Genomic DNA, 19,691 nt, shown 5'->3' with positions numbered 1-19,691 from the left:
GCTTGGTCTCGTTGGACGAAGAAAAGGGGGCCTGGAGGTGATTTGGGGGCTGGGGTTTTAGGCCTCCTCTCCAGGGGTGATTGGGGGGGGGGGCAGGAATGCCAGCTGCTCGGGTGCCCCAGGCTCAGCTCCCGTGTGTCGGCTGGCAAGGGTGGGCAGGGTTCAGAGGGTTGGCATTGGCGGTTCCCGCCTGGCCTTTGCCCCAAGGGTCCACCCCAGAGCCCAGAGGGGTTGGAGAGAAGTTTAGACCAGTGTCCAAAACTAAGAAAGAGGCAACACCCTGATTAGAACCCAACCTGATCTCCATGCTGGGACATTTCTCCCCCCAACCCCTTTATATGCCCCCCCCATTTGGCCTTCCACACCAACCTAGGGATCTGGCAGAGGAAGGGCAGAAAATAATAATAATAATGATGTTGGTATTTGTTAAGCGCTTACAATGTTCTAAGCTCTGGGGTAGATACAGGGTAACCAGGTTGTCCCACGTGAGGCTCACAGTTAATCCCCATTTTACAGATGAGGGAACTGAGGCACAGAGAAGTTAAGTGACTTGCCCACAGTCACACAGCTAAGTGGCAGAGCTTGGGATTCGAACCCATGACCTCTGACTCCCAAGCCCGGGCTCTTTCCACTGAGCCACACTGCACCCAAATGGCAATGGCAGCCTAACTTCCAAAGCCCTTTCTTTCCCCCTCTGACCTGAGAGGTAGTTGTCTTCTCCAGGAGTGGCTTCCCGGAACTAATATGATAATGGTGGTGGTCATTAAGCGCCTACTACGTGCCAGGGACTGTACTAAGAGCTGGGGTGGATGCAAGCAACTCAAATTGGACACCGTCCCTGTCCCGTGTGGGGCTAGTTACAGACAGATGACTTGGTGGCCCTTCTCTCTCTAAAGTTTTCCTAGGCTCGGCAGGGCTAACTTTCAGTAAGTGTCCTGGTTTTCCTGAAGCGCAATAGATTTGAAAAAGATGAAGGCAGTGAAAGTGAATGCGATGCTCATAATCTGTGGATCATTGACTTGATAGACCGTAGCTACTCCGCAGGAGTGATAATGGTCCATCTTGTTAACTTACATTTGCAGGAGCTTTTAAGTGACTGGTCGCAAAAGCTCCAGGTACCATTTATCTTATCAACAAGGCTCAACATTTTTTCTGAGAGCCTTCAGTTTCATAATCTACACCAGCCCACGACCAGTAGCGTTTGAAATGCTTGCCCGGCCCTTACCAAGTAGGTGTACCGCCTCATGTACAGAAGTAACCGGTGGGAAGGATTGCTTGCCCAAGGATAAGGGTATAATAAAAAAGAATAAATTCTCCAGAAGTAGTTCCCTCCAAGCCAGAGAAACCCGGAAAGATACCTTTCTCAACCTTTGCTTAATGCCCAGCCGTCACGCTCGCTGGTCACTCGCTGCCCTTTCCCGGGACGGAATATATGGAAGGGCGAGTTGGGCATAGATTTGGGGAAATTATTGGGTGTCTGGTGTGAATGTAGAACTCGTAAAGCACCTGATTTACAAATTCTTGTCAGTGGTCTTCGAAAGGTCTGCCCGTGGACCTGTGATTCCAGGTCATGGGGAAACATCGCAGCATCCTTATGGGCACCATTTATTTTTAAAAAATGGTATTTACGTACTTACCATGTCCTAGGCAGTGTATTAAGTTCTGGGGTACGGACGAGATAATTGGCTTGGACACAGTCGCTGTCTCACGTGCTTAATCCCCAATTTACAGTTGAGGTAAGTGAGGCCCAGAGAAACCAAGTGACTTGCCCAAAGTCACACAGCAGACAACTGTCATAGGCGGGATTAGAACCCGGGTTCAGTCATTTGATTTTTTTTTTTTTTGGGACAGTTTCACGAAGTAGTATTTGCTGGAAAGGAACCTGTGCCTAGAAGTGTTGAAACAAGTGATTCGACTGTTGCTTTTAAAGTCCTTCCTGCTAGAGTAGACAACTTTGAAACTTTTTTTTTAAGAGGAGTTTTATCTTCAAATTACACTTCTCGGTAGTTGAAGTAAAGGTTTAGCCATAGAATTTGACATCCAGCCAGTCAGTAGTGTCAATATTGAGTGCGTACTGGGTGCAGAGCTTATACAAAGGATTCACCAGAGAAGTGTTAATAAAGTGCTGAGTTTCCCTATGAAATCAGAGCCCTAAGCACCAGGAAGCAAATGTGTAAATAAGTTCCAATGTTAGTAAACAATCACTCATTTAAGGAGTGCAACCCAATCGTGGGACTATTGCTCAAGTAACCGAAACTGAAACCTGCTAAGGGGAAAAAAGTGAAACTGACCAATTTAGTCAAATACACTACTATGTAGTGCACTCTGTGGGCAGTGCTTATGCACCTGAAGTAGAGAAAAGTAATGCAAGTAGATTATTGGTGGGATTCTTGCCAAGTCTTTCATTCATTTTGCTTTGTGGTTTGTTAGTACTTCACTTTTTGAGAGCTCTGTTTTATTAAGAGCGGGGATATACAATTATTGGTAAATGACACTTTAGAATATTAAGGTAACTTTTATCTTAAAACCTTTTTGGCAGAAAGTTTTTATTCCAAGAATTATCCCAGAAAGGAATGATGTTCTGCTCTGCAGACCCCCTTACAATTAGAGATCTGTTGAAAAAAATATGGTTTTCTAAAATAACTACTACCTTGCAGATATAGTTGTAATAGATGAACTTGGATTTTTTCACACTGGTGGGAAATGTTTAGATTTGTGTACTTTCCCGAGCATTTAGTACAGTGTTCGGCATAACGGAAAGCTCACAATAATTACAGTTGATTGATTAATGTTAGTGGGCAGCGGCCTTTTCCATCAGTATGATTAAGCTGACATTATGCTGTTTCTGTAAATCCTCTTGCGATTTGTGCAAAAAACTTTGCTTGGTTTGTGTTACATATGTGGTAGTGTAGTTTATACACATACCTCGGTGGCTGTAAAGTTAAGGAAAATTAGAGTGACTATTTGAGCCTCTTTTTAGTAGGTCAGAGCTGTGAGGAAAAAAGTGAAATAAGTTCTCAGCTGTATGTGTAATTATTTACTTCTAAAGGGCAGTGAGTTTAACTCTGCTAAACATTTTTCTGCAGCTTACATTTGATCTCTAGGGGAGCGGGTTGAGTTCTATCTAGCCGGTTCTTTCTATCACGACCACTCCATTAAGGGGGCAGGGGGCTTGATAAATCCACATAAGATAACCTTCTGCCTTAGTAACTTTAGTGACCCACAGGCATTCCCCTAGCCTTTCTAAGAAGAGATCTGATTTGGTTTTCTACCCTCTTGCAATGAGCCTCACTCACCTCATTAACCCTGTGCTAGAGCACAGTGACTTTTTAGTACCTCTGTCCATTTCAGTTGATTTCTAAATTTCTTTATGGTATTCATTAAGTGCCGACTTTGTGACAGGCACCGTACTAAGCGCAGAGTTAGAAAGGAGATAATTAGGTTGGACACAATCCGTGTCCCACATGGGCTCACAGTCATAATCCCCATTTTATAGATAAGGTAAGTGAGGCACAGAGGAGTGAATTGACTTGTCCAAGGTCACGCATCAGAAAAGGGGCTGAGCCGGGATTAAAACCCGACTCTCAGGCCTGTATTCTTTCCATTAGGCCACTCTGCTTCTCTGAAATGCCTCCTGTACCTGAGTGAGTATGCTAATTTTATTTATAAGGTGGTGCCCATTTGAGTAATAGAACATCTCCAGCCCTACTTAATTGGGAAATGAAGGCTGTCATTTGGAGGGTTCCTCATAACTCTGCCGAACCGTGTAACTGATTCTTTGGTTAATGATAATACTCTTAAAGTAGAGGGAAACCGTGGATCATGTTTTTGGTTTGAAGCCAGTTCTATTCTCCGTTGTGCCTAGTGGAGACAACACGGTCAGAAGGACCTGGGTTCTAAATCCTATTCTGCCACCTGTCTGCTGTGTGACCTTGGTCAAGTTAATTCATTTCTCTGTGCCTCAGTTAATACATCTGTAAAATGGGGGTTAACACTGTGAGGCCCATGTTAGTGAGACATGGACTGTGTCCAATCTGATCACCTTGTATATGTATTCAGTTGTATTTATTGAGCGCTTACTGTGTGCACTAAGTGCTTGGAATGTACAATTCGGCAACAGATAGACAATCCCTGCCCAACAATGGGTAATGAGCCCTGGGTTTTATACCCCAGTCTGACACATAGTGAGCGCTTAACAAATACCATTTAAAAAAGAAAAACAAAAAACTTAAAGCTGATTCTAGGTGGGGAAAGCATCAAGGTGGAAAAGAATCACTTTGCCTATTGAGAGTGGAATTAGTCGAAATCCCAAAACGACCAATAATAATTGTGGTATTTAAGTGCTAACCATGTACCAAGTACTGTACTAAGCCCTGGGGTAGATGCAGATGATCAAAGCAGGCACTATCCTTGTCCCACTTGGGGTTTGCTGAGAGGGAGGAAGAACAGGTATCGAATGAATCCCCATTTCACAGATGAGGTAACAGAGCATCGAGAAGTGAAGCGGCTAGCTCAGGGTGATGGCAGCCGTCCAACTCCCAGGCCCTTGTGCTTTCCCCTAGGCCACCCAGCTTCCTTCTTGTTTTCTGCTTTACTTTATAAAGGTCAACATTAGTTGGGGGTCAGATTGGTGGTAAAGAAATCCTCCATAAATTACTTTGGCCCATAAGGAGGCTGCTAAAGTCGTGGAGTTGGCCTTTGTTTAGAAGATGGCACTGTTGTCGAAGAGACTGCATCCATGAGTGTAGGCATAATAATAATTATGGTATTTAAGCACTTAGTATGTGCCAAGCACTGTTCTAAGCACTGGAATAGATACAGGCTAATCGGCTTGTCCTTTGTGGGGCTCCCAGTCTTAATCCCCGTCTTACAGATGAGGCAACTGCGGCCCAGAGTAGTGAAGTAACTTGCCCAAGGTCACACAGCAGGTGAGTGGCAGAGTCGGGATTAGAACCAACGTCCTCCGACTCCCAAGTCCATGCTCTCTCTGAGGGAGTTCAGACACACAGACACACCCACCCACCCACACGCTTTGTCCATGAAAATACAGAAACCGATGGTGAGCAACCAGAGGTTGGTGAAACATTTTGAAGACCTAGGAAATGATAGATTCTTAGAGATCCTAATAAAACTCCCCTTTAGACTGAGCTCATTGTGGGCAGGGAATGCGTTTACCAACGCTGTTATATTGTGCTCTCCCAAGCACTTAGTACAGTGCTCTGCACACAGTAAGCGCTCAAGAAATACGATTGAGTCCATGAGTCGGTTGTATTTATTGAGCATCTGTTGTGTGCAGAACACTGTACCGGGTAGTTGGGAGAATACAACAGGGAAAAGAGATAGTCTTTTCCCACAAGGTATCGTTTAGACTGAGAGCCTGTTATTGGGCAGGGATTGTCTCTGTTGCCGAATTGTACACTCCAAGTGCTTATTACAGTGCTCTGCACATAGTAAGCACTCAAATACTGTTGAATGAATTTACAATCTAATAGGGGAGTCAGACAAAATTTATAAAGAAGGAAAACATACTCAAAATAAGGGAGTATGTAAAATGATATGTAAATAGAAATTAATGTGTACAAATATGTGATGAGAAGTTGTGTGTGCCAAAGTGCTGAGGTGATGGCAGGAGGGAGAAGATGATGTGGGGAGAAGAAAAATTAACTGGGGAAAGCCTCCTGGAGGAGGTGGGCTTTGATTGATTACAGAGGACAAGGGAACAGTTTCCTAGTCTTTATTTTTCCCTTCGATCATTGTACATACACTTGAACTTTGTGTTTTTTTCCATTTCTAATCTGGGGGAAATACCTCTCAAGAAGTGTCTAGAAACCCCAGGCATGTTGTTAATAATATAATACTGTATTCAAATGGCATTTTTTGTGAGAGCCCAGGTTTTATGTTCCAAAACGTCTCTCAAAAGTGTGCCCTGGCCCGTGTAGCTAGAGGAAAGGCTTTTGCCTCTGTGATTCTTTTCCAGGGACTCGTACTTGGCTACTTTTAAATTCACCAGAAAAGCAACATCAAACATTCTTTTCAAATGCTTTCCAGTTCTTGGTAGTGTTGGCTGGTATGGAACTGAACTATTCGTTGCAGCCCGACTCCATTTCTATTCAGCGATCCAGATTTTTAGAGGGAGGCCAGGGAAAGAGAGGGAAGGGAATACTTACTACAACTGTGGTTCTCTAGTGGAAAATAGACATATTTAAGTTTCCTAATGAGAAGAGTATGTGGTGTAGGAAAAAAGAATGGTGGGGCCCAATAAACACCCTGTTGGAAAATAGTGGAACAACCTAAATGGTTTCCCTCTCTCCCAAACTTTCACTGTTTGATTAGTATTTCAATTTATTCCCCCCCCCTTTTTTTTAAAGTAGCTGTAGTGTAAATTGCATACAGTAATTCCATTAGGAATTATGACGTGTTTGTTGGAATTGTTGTCTTCAGCTGTACAGGATATACACAAATGCTTCTATTGTACATGTATCTACTGGGATTTGGATTAGTTCTTTGGTGTTTTTTTTCTTAAAAATGCAAATATGTTTTTTTTTTCGACTGGAAGTGAGCAGTTCTGTTTTCCGCAGTTGGCTTGGATTAAAATGAAGTGTTTTCTATCTGCTAAGTCATGTTACACTTATCCCTTTTTCTGGTGGCTAATATAGCACCGCAGGATCATGAATGAAAAACTGGCAATTTTTGGCTGGCAGTTGTGTCTGGGAAACTTTTAAATTGTACCAGTTCATCCAACCAAGTGAAAATGTGCTGGTGTGGCAGTCTGTAGGAGTTCTCCCAACACGTCATTTATTTTAAATAAATGATGTGAAAAATATCTCTTATTTTAATGTCCAAGTCTCTTGCTAGATTGTGATCTCCTCGAGGGCAGGGATCTTGTCTAATACTTCTATTAGTATAGTGCTCTGCACAGAGTAGCAACTCAAAAAGTATGATTGACAGGTCCAGAAGTTAAAAAATGCAGTTGTAGACAAGAAAATGCTAAAACTCTTTCCACCATTGTATTTTCCAACCCATTCCTTCTTTTTGTGGGTGTCACCATTTTTAACAGTGCTCCAGTGAAAGCCTATTGAAGTAGAGTGTTTTTGTATATGATTTGAACAAGCAATTTCATTCTAACTGGAAGTTAACTCCAGTGGAAAAAAACATTCACTTAGCAATTCAGTTCTTGTTAGTGATGGCCTATGTTGGAACTGGGTTGTTCATTACAGCAAGATTCCATTCCTCTTCAGTGAGAAAAATACTCCCGATTATCGATGTGTGAACTGCCTGTCAAAAAATCCTCCTTCATTTTCTCCCTTTCCTTTGTCTTCCCCATTTTTCCTTTTGCCTCCTCTCTGCTTTGGCTGTTTTTATGAACAAGATTCCTGTCTGAACTGCTAATATAATTTCATTAGGAAACTTGAATTGTGGTTTCTCTGGAATCAGAAAATATTCCGTGAACACAAAATTGAGGCCTCTCAATGTGGTAGGCAGGGCGGGACCTCTTGGAGTCACCTTTAGTCAATCGAACAATCAGTTGTTTATTTTGGGTGCTCAGTGTGTACAGGGCACTGAACTGAGTGCTTGGGAGAGTACAGTATAACAGTTGGAAGACACGTGTCCTACCCATAAAACGTTTACAGTCTAGAGGGAGAGGCAGGCATTAATATAAATAAGTAAATTTCGGATATGTATGTAAGTGTCAGGGTGCGCTGAATAAAGGATGCAAATCCAAGTGAAAAAGTGATGCAGAAAGGAGTGGGAGAAGAGGAATTGAGGAGTTAATTGGAGAATCCTCTTGGAGGAGATGTGATTTTAATAAGACTTTGAAGGTGGGGAGAGGGATGGCCTGTCGGATATGAAGAAGGAGAGAGTTCCAGGTCAGAGGCAGGACGTGGGCCAAGGGTTGACGATAGGAGAAGACGAGATTGAGGTTCAGTGAATAATTTGACATTAGGGGAAAGAAGTGTGCGGGCTGGGTTCTAGTAGGAAATCAGAGGTAAGGTAGGAGAGAGTGAGGTAATTCAGTGCTTTAAAGATAAAATGGTTTTGTAGAAAAACACTAAGGGCAGCAGAGTGAAGTATGGACTGAAGTGGGGAGAGACAGGAGGCAGGGAAGTCAGCAAGAGGGCTGATGTGCTAATTAAGGCAGTCTAAGATAAGTGCTTGGATTAATATGGTAGCAGTTGGGGTGGAGATGAAAGGGAGGGTTTTAGTGAAATTGTGAAGGTTGAATTGACAGGATTCGGTGACACTGAATGTGTGGTTTGAATGAGGGAGATGAGTTGAAGATAATGCCAAAGTTACAGTTTTGTGAGACAGGAAGCGTGGTGGTGCTGTTCAGTGATGGGAAAGTCAGGGGGGAGAGTATGGTTTGGGTGGGAGTGTGAGGAGTTCCGTTTTGACCATGTTAAGCCCGAGGTGCCGGCGGGACATTCATTCATTCAGTTGTATTTATTGAGCACCTACTGTGTGCAAAGCACTATACTAAGCACGTGGGAAAGTACAACGGAACAACAAACAGACCCAGTCCTGCCCACAGCGACATCCAAGCAGAGATGTGCTGAAGGCCGGAGGAAATGCAAGACTGCAGAGAAGGACAAAAATTGCCTTTACTTTTGTCCTGGGATTCTGAGACTTTACTCACAGTTTTAGTTACACTTATCTTCTTTGTTATGACGTCCCATTAAGTTTAATCTGTAACTATACATCCAGTCCTCTGGACTGTCAGCTTCTTGTGGGCAGGGATCGTTTCAACTAACTGATGTAATTGTACTCTCCCAAGCATAAGTGCAGTATCCTGCACATAGTAAGGACCGAATAAATACCCTTAATTGATTGATTGGTGCTCCCCCCACACAGGAGGAAACTGAAGCTAGAAGCGATAATGCCCCTGCCTCAGTCTTAGCTGGAATTCAAAAGTCCCACTCTTCCCCTTTTAGTTTCAGCTCTGACCCAAGTATCACAGAGTTAGATATTGCCCCCCCCCCCCCGCCTTCCCGCTCCACGGCACTTGTGTATATATGTACATATCTATAATGCTATTTATTTATGTTAATGCCTGTTGACTTGTTTTGTTCTGTATATATCTATAATTCTACTTATATGGATGCTGTTGATGCCTCTTTGCTTGTTTTGATGTCTGTCTCCCCCATTCTAGACTGTGAGCTTGTTATGGGCAGGGATCGTGTTTCTTTGTTGCTGAATTGTACTTTCCAAGTGCTTATTACAGTGCTGTGCACCCAGTAAGCATTCAATAAATACGACTGAATGAATGAATGATTTAATTTTTTAATTTAGACTGGTTGGCCAAAAGAATGAAGTGGATGTAATAAGTAGAAACCATAAGTCTGGGTCAGCTTATTAGGGGAGAGGGTTATTAGCCAGAGGAGAGAGAAAGCTGAATATCCTGGACCCAAAATGTAGGGAGGTGCATTCATGTACCACTGGGGCACGGGGGCCTGGTGTTTCATTCAAATACATAGACTTAGCTCATTTAGTTGTAAATCCTCAAAGAGATATTCCTAGAAAACAGGATGTGTGCACTCTACCTCCACTTCTACAATTTCATGACCTTGTGAATGCTCGTTTCGTGAGGGCCAACTCCGTGTGCCTGTTGTATAGAGCACCTAGCATACCGATTGAAAGGCAAAGTCAACAACTGTGCTCCTCTCTAGGCAGTCAGGGTTTGGTGCTTTCTGTTGTTTTGGTTTTTTTTGTGGTACTTCAGTGCTTACTATGTGTCAAACACTGTTCTAAGCACTGGGGTAGGTACAAGTCGGACACAGTCCCTGTCCCACATAGGGACTTTGAGCCGGCCCCACAGTGTTTAGATACTTTGAGTATCTTTGAGCCGGACCCACAGTGAATTCTCTGCGCCACCCTGACTTGCTCCCTTTATTCATCTCTCCCCTCCCAGTTCCACAGCACTTAAGTGCATATCTGTATTTTATTTATTTATATTAATGTCTGTCTCCCCCTCCAGACTGTAAGCTCACTGTGGGGTGAAATGTGTCTGTTTATTGTTGTATTGTACTCTCACAAGTGCTTAGTAAAGTGTTCTTCATTCAGTAAGTGCTCAATAAATACAATTGACTAACTCTTCTTTTTGTTCCCAGGATGTAGTCACCTTGTAAGTAAGTTTGGAAAAGCAGCATGGTCTAGTGGAAAGAGCATGGGCCTGGGAGTCGGAGGACCTGGGTTCTAATTCTGGCTCCGCCACTTGTCTGCTGTGTGACCTTGGGCAAGGCACTTCACTTCTCTGAGGCTCAGTTACCTCATCTGTAAAGTGGGGATTAAGACTGAGTCCCGTGAGGGACATGAACTGTGTCCAACCCCATTATCTAGTGCAGTGCCTAGCACATAGTGAGCACTTAACAAGTACCATAAAAAAGTGACTTTGACAGGCCCCTAAACAGTCTTTTCTGAGCACTTAGTGTGGCCAGAGCACTGTGTAGAGCACCTGGGAACATACATTAAACAGAAGGGAAAGGCGCAATTCCCATACTTTAAGGAGCTAAAATGCCAAAAATAAAAGGTAAAAGATTAGGAGCATAAATATAAAAGTTCGAAGTATGGAATTAAATAATAATACTGTTGTGTATGTGTTTATGGTGACTTCGTGGAGTGATTTGATCAGGAAGGTGGGGATTAGGCAAGGCCTCTTGGCAGAGGAGGTGGCTTTTTAGAAGGGCTTTGTAGGTGGAGATGGATATGGTTTGGCAGATTTGGGTGGGGAAGGCGTTCCATGCAAGAGGAGAAGTGTGAGCAATGGTTTGGAAACAGAATTCAGAGTGAGGTTTGTAAGGAGCAAAGAGGGTGAGCTGGGATGTAGCAGGGGAATACAACAGATCGATAGGGCGAGGCAACTGGGGGAAAGCCTTGTAACCAGTGGTTAGGGGTTTTTGTTTTACGCAAGAAGAACTGGGGAGCACCTGGAGGTTTTTGTGGCGATTCAAACTGCGTTCAGTCAGTCAATAATATTTAAGCGTTTACTGTGTGCAGAGCATGGAACTAAGAGCTTGGCAGAGTACAGTAAAGTTAGACATGCTCTCTGCGCTCAGGGAGCTGATACGAGCTGCAGAATGCAACTTGAAAGAGGGGAGAGGCTGGAGGTAGGGAGAGCAGTTAGGAGGTGGACAGTAATCTAATCAGGAGGTGTGGAGGCATTGAATAAGGGTAGTGGCCAGGAAGGTGGAGAGTAAAGGTGAGGTAAAATCAGCACCAATCCGTGGCTCAGGTAATGTCACATAATGAGGTCGTTCGTGGCAAACAGAAGGGACCACGTTTCAGAGAATCCCATACATCCGAAGTTAGTTTTAGTATTTATTAAGTGCTTACTTCGTGACAAGCTCTGTGCTCAGGCCTGGGGTAGATATAATAATGTTGGTATTTGTTAAGCGCTTACTATGTGCAGAGCACTGTTCTAAGCGCTGGGGTAAACACAGGGGAATCAGGCTGTCCCACATGGGGCTCACAGTCTTAATCCCCATTTTACAGATGAGGGAACTGAGGCACAGAGAAGTTAAGTGACTTGCCCACAGTCACACAGCTGACAAGTGGCAGAGCTGGGATTCGAACTCATGAGCCCTGACTCCAAAGCCCGTGCTCTTTCCACTGCACCACGCTGCTTCTCTCTTATCAAGAGAGATATAAGATTATCAAATCAGATCTTACAGTTAAAATTTAAAAAAGGACCTCCTAGACAGGGATCTAAATTGCTGAGTTTCTCCCTCTTTGCAGCTTGTTTTGCCTATGGATTATTCATTTTCCCAAAATACAGTTGAATGAATGAATGGGGTGTAGAAAGTTAGCTTTTTTGTTTTTGGTATTTAAGTGCTTACTATGTTCCAGGCTCTGTACTAAGCGTTAGGGTAGATATAAGATAATCAGCTTGGACACGGTCCCTGTCCCACATGGGGCTCATACTCTTGATCCCCATTTTACAGATGAGTTAACTGAGGCCCAGAGAAGTGAAGTGACTTGTCCGAGGTCACACAGCTCACCAAATGGCAGAGCCGGGATTTTCTTTCTCACTTGGTTATAAGAGGCACGCAGGGCATCCCAGAGAATCTGTGCTCTACCCATGCTTCACTGTGGAAACTGGTTAGGTAGATGAAATGGGCCCCGGTTTCCTCTTGTATACTATTTTGATGAGGTTCTTCCTTAGGAGACTCTTCTCCACACTTCCCTTTTTAGGGGTCCTCTCTCCTGAACCTCAACTCTGGAGTGAAATTGATGAAATCTGAAAGAAGACCAGGTGTAGATTGTCAAGGTTTTATTTGGGGATATGGACCTCTTTCTGTTTCCCTTGTGGGGAAACAGCTTGGCCTAGTGGAAAGAACTGGGGCCTGGGAGTCAGAGAACCTGGGTTCTAATTCCGGCTCCTCCCTTGTCTGCTGTGTGACCTTGGGCAAGTCACTTAACTTCTCTGTGCCTCAGCTCCCCCACCTGCAAAATGGGGATTCAAGACCTGATCTCCCTCCTACTTAGACTGTGACCCCCATGTGGCCCCTGATTATCTTGTATCTACCCCAGGGCTTAGTACAGTGCTTGGCACATAGTAAGCACTTAACTGCTACAGTTATGAATATTTTCATTTCTGTGGCCAAGATTGGGCCTTTCACAACAGACTCGAATGAGCCGGCTCCCCAAATCGTCTCCTTGGCTGGGTGCCTCTTTTTCCGAGGCTTGCTGCGAGCGGTCTTCTCCCTGGATGTTTGCTTAACACACGGCAACTTTGGGAGCTGTTCAAGATTTCACATGGCTAGCAGTTTCAGATCCTCTCTCTGGCAATGGAGTCCAGGCGGGCAGTGCCCATCCTGCTGGGAACCCTATCTCCGGAATTCAGCAGGCGCGTTGTAACTCACAGCTAGTCCTTTTCCCTTTTCCCGCTCCTCTGTCTGCCACGTTCTGGGGCGTTTTGATGCCTTGCCCAGCTCTGTCCCTGAAGTGGGAAGAGAGTCCTTAACATAGTCCTTCTGGGTGCTTTTGTAGTTTTTCAAACAGATCCAGGAAGCGCAGAAGTTGCTGAGTAAAAATACTTTGGTGTCTTATAAACACTAGAGACGCAAAGCATCATGAGTGAATGTGAGCCTTGCCCTAGTTATTTCAATAAGATTTTTGTGCCTGCAATAAATAGCTTTCGGAGTGAAGTGCTTGCTGGGCTGCGTTTGGTGAAAGTTGTACAGTTCACAGCACAGGGAAGAGGTTTGTTTTTTTTTTTTAAGTGGCTCGTTTAATGGGGGCCGTTTAAGGAGCAAAATTAATGTTTCACCCTATGTATTAAACCTTGAGGTGAACGGTATAGAAAATGTTTTTCAGTCCTGATGGACTTTAAAAGTGCCGGGTTGGCGGAATGCTGAGCAGCCTGTTCAAAACCTCTTTACACCGAGGCTGGTTAAAATTATTAAAGCAGGGAAACAAATATCCCGTGAGTGAAATAGCTCTTTGCTAATTCCTTCTCAGAGGGACCCTCTGACTTTGCAAATGTTCAACAATTGAGTCTTAAACTAAGAGGGAGCTGGGAGGCTCTGATTTCACTCACCCCTGAAAGGGAGCTGCTCTGGGTTAGAAATGGACATCTGTATCAACCAGCATTCGGAAGCCAGTGGGAAGCAGACGGGAACATTAGACTTACTTGGAGGTTACATTACTTGGAGCAGAAAGTGTCAAAAATTCAGACAAAGCATCTTTAATTTTAAGAGCATGTACTTTGTAGTTTTTGATAAGTACCAGCATCCAGTCAATCAATAGTATTTACTGAGTCCTTCCCTGCTAGCAGAGCCCTGTGCTGAGTAACTAAGGGAGTATAGCAGAATGGGTATACAGGATTCCTGCCCTTAAGGATCTTGCAGTCTTTCACGGGAAACAGACATTGAAACAGATTGTGGATAGAAGGAAATATTAGAGTATAAAGATATGTCCATAAGTGCAGTGAGGCGTGCTTAAGTGGCAGAGAATTATGGAAGTGGCAGTTTGGGGAATATAAAGTGGGCAGGTGAGAGATTAATCGGGGAATAATAATAATTGTGGTATACCTTAAGTACTCCCAATGTGCCAGGCACTGTACTAAGCTCTGGGGTAGATGCAAGCAAACTGAGCTGGACACAGTCCCTGTCCCACTTGAGGCTCATAGTCTAAATCCCCATTTTACAGGTGAGGTAACTGAGGCTCAGAGAAGTGACTTGCCACACCACACAGACAGGTGACAGAGCCGGGATTAGAACCCATGATCTTCTGACTCCTAGGCCCATGCAAGGCCTTGTGGAGTAGATGTGAATTCAGAAAGGCTTTGAAGGTGGAGAGAGCTGTGGTCTTTTGGATGGGAAAGGTGGGAGGACTTAGCAAGAGACTCATGGAGGGAGAGAGGAGAGGGAAACTCAGTGAGTTGGTTACTTTATTGGAAAGAAGAGTGCAAACTTTGGTGAAGTGGGAGAAGAGAGTGACTAGGAGGGAAAGAGGGATTAAAGCCAAGAATTTCTGCTTGATGCAGAGAGGAGTAGGCAAGCATAGGTTCATTCATTCATTCAATAGTATTTATTGAGCGCTTAATATGTGCAGAGCGTCTACTAAGAGATTGGAATGTACAATTCGGCAACAGATAGATACAGTCCCTATCCAATGATGGGCTCACAGTTGTTTAAAAGGAGGGATAGATGTATGCAGAATAAAGTTTTATGGCGAAACGATCTGGATGGCAGAGCGAAATGTGGACTTCTCTGGAGGCAGCAAAGACTGGAAGCTGAGAGCTTAGCAAGGAAGTTGTTTCAGGAGTGGAGCTGGAATAGTGTGGACAAGTGACAGCTAGGACGAGTACCAAGACCAGTGTGGTAGCCATTTGGATGGAGAGGGTGGGTTGGACTCTGGACATGTCGTGTAGGAAGAATTGACAGAATTTGGTGACAGTCCTGAACATGGAGATTGGAAGGCAGGGAGGAGTCAGTTAATGGCGAGGTTTCGGACTTAGGCTTGAGTTTCATTTTTTTTTTTTTTTGAGTCTGAGCGGGAGGAACTTGATTCTAGATGCAGAACTGAGGGGTTTGTCTGCAGAAGAGTCATCTTTCCTTTGGAGAGTTGAAGGCTAAATCTCGTTTTTTGCCAAGTCTTCGTACTGTGGCATCATTCCAGACTGAAATTCTTGGCCAGCATGGTGAGTTTAGCTTTTTTATTTTTTAAATACCAGGAATGGCCAGAACTTAGGCATTTTGAAGTTCATGTTTACCCAGAGTGGTGCACTGACTATTTAATATGTTAATGGAGACATGGTCAGTAGAGGTTATTCACAGTAATAAAAATGAGCAGTTTCTTAAAACAGAAGTCATCCAGATAGCCAAGCAACAAAGCAACAATCAACTGGGTAACCTGTACTGGTTTAAGGCAAATGGGAAGCAGTAGATCCGTTTCAGATTCTTTCACCTTCTGTCATCCTCGGTGTCAGTCTACGGTGACACTTGCCTGCTGTTGCCCATTTCGGTGGTTTTGATTTATTCCCTTTTATTAGACTCCAGGACTTTGAAATGGTGACTTATTGAGGTTTCTTCTTTGCCTAATCTTTGACTGTATTTGAAAGCATTAGTTAAACCAGTTAATTGTATTTTTTTTTCATTTTGAATGGTATTTGTAAAATGCTTACTATGGGCGAGACACTGTACTAAGTGCTGGGGAAGATACAAATCAATCTGGATGGACACCATCCCTGTCCCACATAACAATAATAATAATAATGATGGCAAGCACTGTTCTATGTGCTGGAGTAGATATAAATTAATCAGGTTGAACACAGTGTGGCGCAGTGGAAAGAGTCAGGAGTCAGGGCTTTGGAGTCAGGGCTCATGAGTTCGAATCCCAGCTCTGCCGCTTGTCAGCTGTGTGACTGTGGGCAAGTCACTTAACTTTTCTGTGCCTCAGTTCCCTCATCTGTAAAATGGGGATGAAGACTGTGAGCCCCACGTGGGACAACCTGATTCCCCTGTGTTTACCCCAGCGCTTAGAACAGTGCTCTGCACATAGTAAGCGCTTAACAAATACCAACATTATTATTATTACAGTCCATTTCCCACATGGGGCTCTCAATCTTAATCCCCATTTTAGAGGTGAGGTAACTGAAGTACAGAGATGTGAAGTGACTTTCCCAAGGTCACACAGCAGACAAGTGGCAGATCAAAGATTAAAACCCAGGTCCTTTTGATTCCCAGGCCCTTGCTCTATCCATTAGACCAAACTGCTACACTGCAGAGTGCTGTACTAAGCACTTGGGAGAGTGCAGAGTTGATAGACATGTGTCCTGCCCACAACGAGCATGCAGTCTAGGAGTATTACCGAAGACCCCCCGGTTCGATATTTTGGATGCAGAAGTCACAGTTTTGTCATTTTAAATATTCATTTGGCCCATAAGTCTGTTTTCAGATATATCACAGACTGGTGGAGTGTCAAGCTGTTGTAACTGTTATTGGTTGTTCCCTGGGCCTGCTCTGGGGGACCCCCTCAGATTGGCCATCGCTCCCCAGATTAGACCATGGGATAGGAATTGGGAAGAAGAGAAGCAGCATAGCCTAGTGGGAAGAGCATGGGACTAGGCTCGGCCGCTTTTGTAAAAAATAGTCTTTAAGCACTTACTGTATGTCAAACCCTGTTCTAATTTTATTGTTGGACACAATCCTTGTCCTGCATGAGGCTCACAGTCTGAGTAGGAGTGAGAACAGGAGCAGAGGCACAGAGAAGCTGTGACTTGCCCAGATATGCAAACGCACGACCGTTTAGATGTGTGTGTGTGTTTCCCAGCAAGCTTTTGGCAGGGACGGGATTAGAACCCAGGTCCTCCGACTCCCAGGCCATGCTCTTCTCTGCTACTCTGTTACTTGTCTGAGATCATGGGAAAGTCACTTAACTTCTCTGTGCTTCGGTTTCCTCATCAGAAAATAGGGATTCGATACCTTTTCTCCTTTCAGTTAATCTGTGAGCCCCGGGGGACTGTTTTGGCCCTGATTATCCCGTATCTACCCCAGTCCTTGGCACATAGTAAGCACTTAAAAAATGCCATTATTATTATTATTATTATTATTAAGTGGGATTGGCTACTTGCGATCGGGACTGCTTAGGTCAGAGCCTTTCGGCAGTGGGAATTATCTTTACATCGATGGGCGATATTGAGGGGCACGAAGGAGTGCCAACTCGTAGGGTTGGCGTGCAGCCTGTAGAGAGGAGCTAGCGGGAGAGCTAGAGGGGTCCCCCCTCCTCTTCCCCGCACCACCAGCCCCGAGGAGAAATGCCCAGGTCACTCGGCCCTAAAATTCAGGGGGAAAGAATCGATCCGGGCTGCAGGCAGGTTTTTCTTTATAGGGTAGTGGGTGTGGGATTAGTTAGCTGATTGTTGGAAGCATAACTGTATGCTGAGAAGCCAACTTCTTTCTCTAGAGAGGTCTCTTCTTCACTTGAGGAACTGAGCAGGCTTGATTCTTGCCCAGGGCTTTCCCTGTTTTGCCACTTAAATGGAGAGACAATCCACTGGTGCCAGAGCTTGTGAATTGGCACAGGATGCGAGTCTGTGGTTTTGGCTTCAGGGGACATTTGAACTTCATTTCATTCTCTCCTTCTCTTTCCCAAATGTTCCCCTCATCAGTACTTAAGGAAGCATTTGCTTGGTGAAGCTTAAGCGATATTTAATTTTGAGGGCTGCCTTGGCAAGCAGGGAGGCAAGGGGAATTTTAATATTTCATTAGCAAAGGTATTCAACACGTGGTATGCCGTCTTTGCTGCCTGTGTGTCGGCCTTTTGCAGGGAAAACCTGGGGAGGGGAGACCGGAACCTCGGTTGTAGTCCCATTGAAGCCGGGATTTGCAAAACGACCAAAGAGCCTTTTGTGCCTTGTGAATTTTGTTGCAACTTGTGCGTGTGTGCACGTGCGCACACACGCACATTTCCTGAACCTCGCACATCCTAAGCGTGGAATAAGAGCCTCGGGTAATCTCAGTGGAGTTGATGTTGGGTTCGTTCCACAGTAAACAGTTTTTCAAGAGGACACACTTGAACTTGTGTTCAGCTATCACAGCACCGGTTTATCACAGATGTGCAGTGCACAACTGTTTGAATGTACGTGTGCTTCCCAGCTGGGGATGGGGGACTTCCTTTCTTGGGAGATCAACTCCTGCCTTGCAGCTGAGCAAGATCGAACAAAGAATTTTGCTTAAAAATTAAGGTGGAGAGGGAGTGAGTCCATCTTTTAAGACAAGAGCTATTTCCTACATAAACCGACATTTTCCCGCTCAATTCTGAGTTACAGAACAGTCACTTGAACTCTGAACTTCTTGGATATACATGAAGTAAGACTCTACTATAAACCATCTGCCACTTTGTGTTAATGATATGAAGTACTGTGGGTAGTTTTTTTTTCTTTTAAGTACCTTAAAGGGACTTTACTATTATGTCTTTTGTAATCAAAGCATCTTTTTTTTTTTTAATGGTTTTTGTTAAGTGGTTACTATGTGCCAGGTACTGTACTAAATGCTGAGGTAGAAACATGCTAATCTGGTTGGACACAGTCCAGTCCCACATGGGGCTCAAAGTCTTAATCCCCATTTTACAGATGTGGTAGCTGAAACACTGGTCACACAGCAGATAATTGGCGGGATCTGGAATTAGAACCCAGGTCATTTGACTCCCAGGCCCGTGCTCTTTCCACTAGGTAACACTACTTCCCAAAATCAAATCAAATCAATCCCTCTCGGAATGGAATGAAATAAGGGTGGTCAAAATCAGCCAGTAACCTTTCATAAGCAGCGTGGCTCAATGGAAAGAGCACGGGCTTGGGAGTCAGGGATCATGGGTTCTAATCCTGACTCTGCCACTTGTCAGCTGTGTGACTTTGGGCAAGTCACTTCACTTCTCTGTGCTTCAGTTACTTCATCTGTAAAATGGGGATTACAGCTGTGAGCCCCACGTGGGACAACCTGATCATCTTGTATCCCCACAGCTCTTAGAACAGTGCTTTGCACATAGTAAGCACTTAACAAATGCCACCATTATTATTATTATTTTTAGGGCCAGAGGCTACTGTTTATTTCTTAACAGTAGGTGCTTAATATTGGCATTGGCTAATAAATTCTCCAAATCCCCAAAGGGGTCAGTGTTCTCTAAAGGCAGGGAGGGGGTCCTTTGAGTAAGGATTCTTTGAGTAAGAATTCTAAAAGTGTCTAAAAGTGATGTACCGAATTAATAAATAAGAATTTGAAAATGATTTGGGACCACCTCCTGAAGAAGTCAGTGCATTTATCCATCCCTGCAAAGTAGGATGCCACAGTATTTTCCCCAGTATTATAAGTGAAGACACTGAGGATCTGTACTGTGTAGCGTACCCTTTTAAGCACTTGATATTCACCCCACCCTCAGCCCCACAGCATTTAGGTACTTATCCATAATATATTTCAACGTCTGCCTCCCCCTCTAGACTGTAAGCCCTTTGTAGGCTGGGGATGTCTCTACCAACTTGGTTGTATTGTACTCTCCCAACCGCTCAGTCCAGTGTTCTGCACACGCTAAGCACCCAATAAAAGCCATTGCTTGATCGAAGGGGACTACACTCAGAGGCAGGATTAAAAGCCAGGTCAGGTGATTTCCTGTTCAGTGCTCTTTGCAGTGGGTTATGTTGAATCTAGCAGTGTGGTCCAATCGAGGTGTGGTTATCCTAAAGCAGAGTTGCCCGAGGG

The 19,691-nt window shown here is 44.2% G+C and overlaps 1 protein-coding gene across 7 annotated transcripts in view; it reads left to right on the top strand.

Annotated features, from left to right (window-relative positions):
- The window catches only part of BRD3 (bromodomain containing 3), an 81,515-nt gene that overhangs the window by 32,494 nt on the left and 29,330 nt on the right, over positions 1–19,691 (top strand). The window lies entirely within an intron of this gene.

This window comes from Ornithorhynchus anatinus, chromosome 4 (genome assembly GCF_004115215.2).
Source record: "Ornithorhynchus anatinus isolate Pmale09 chromosome 4, mOrnAna1.pri.v4, whole genome shotgun sequence".
Lineage (NCBI taxonomy): Eukaryota > Metazoa > Chordata > Mammalia > Monotremata > Ornithorhynchidae > Ornithorhynchus > Ornithorhynchus anatinus.
Note: the sequence above shows the minus strand (reverse complement) of the source record. Positions and strands in the feature narration are given on the sequence as shown.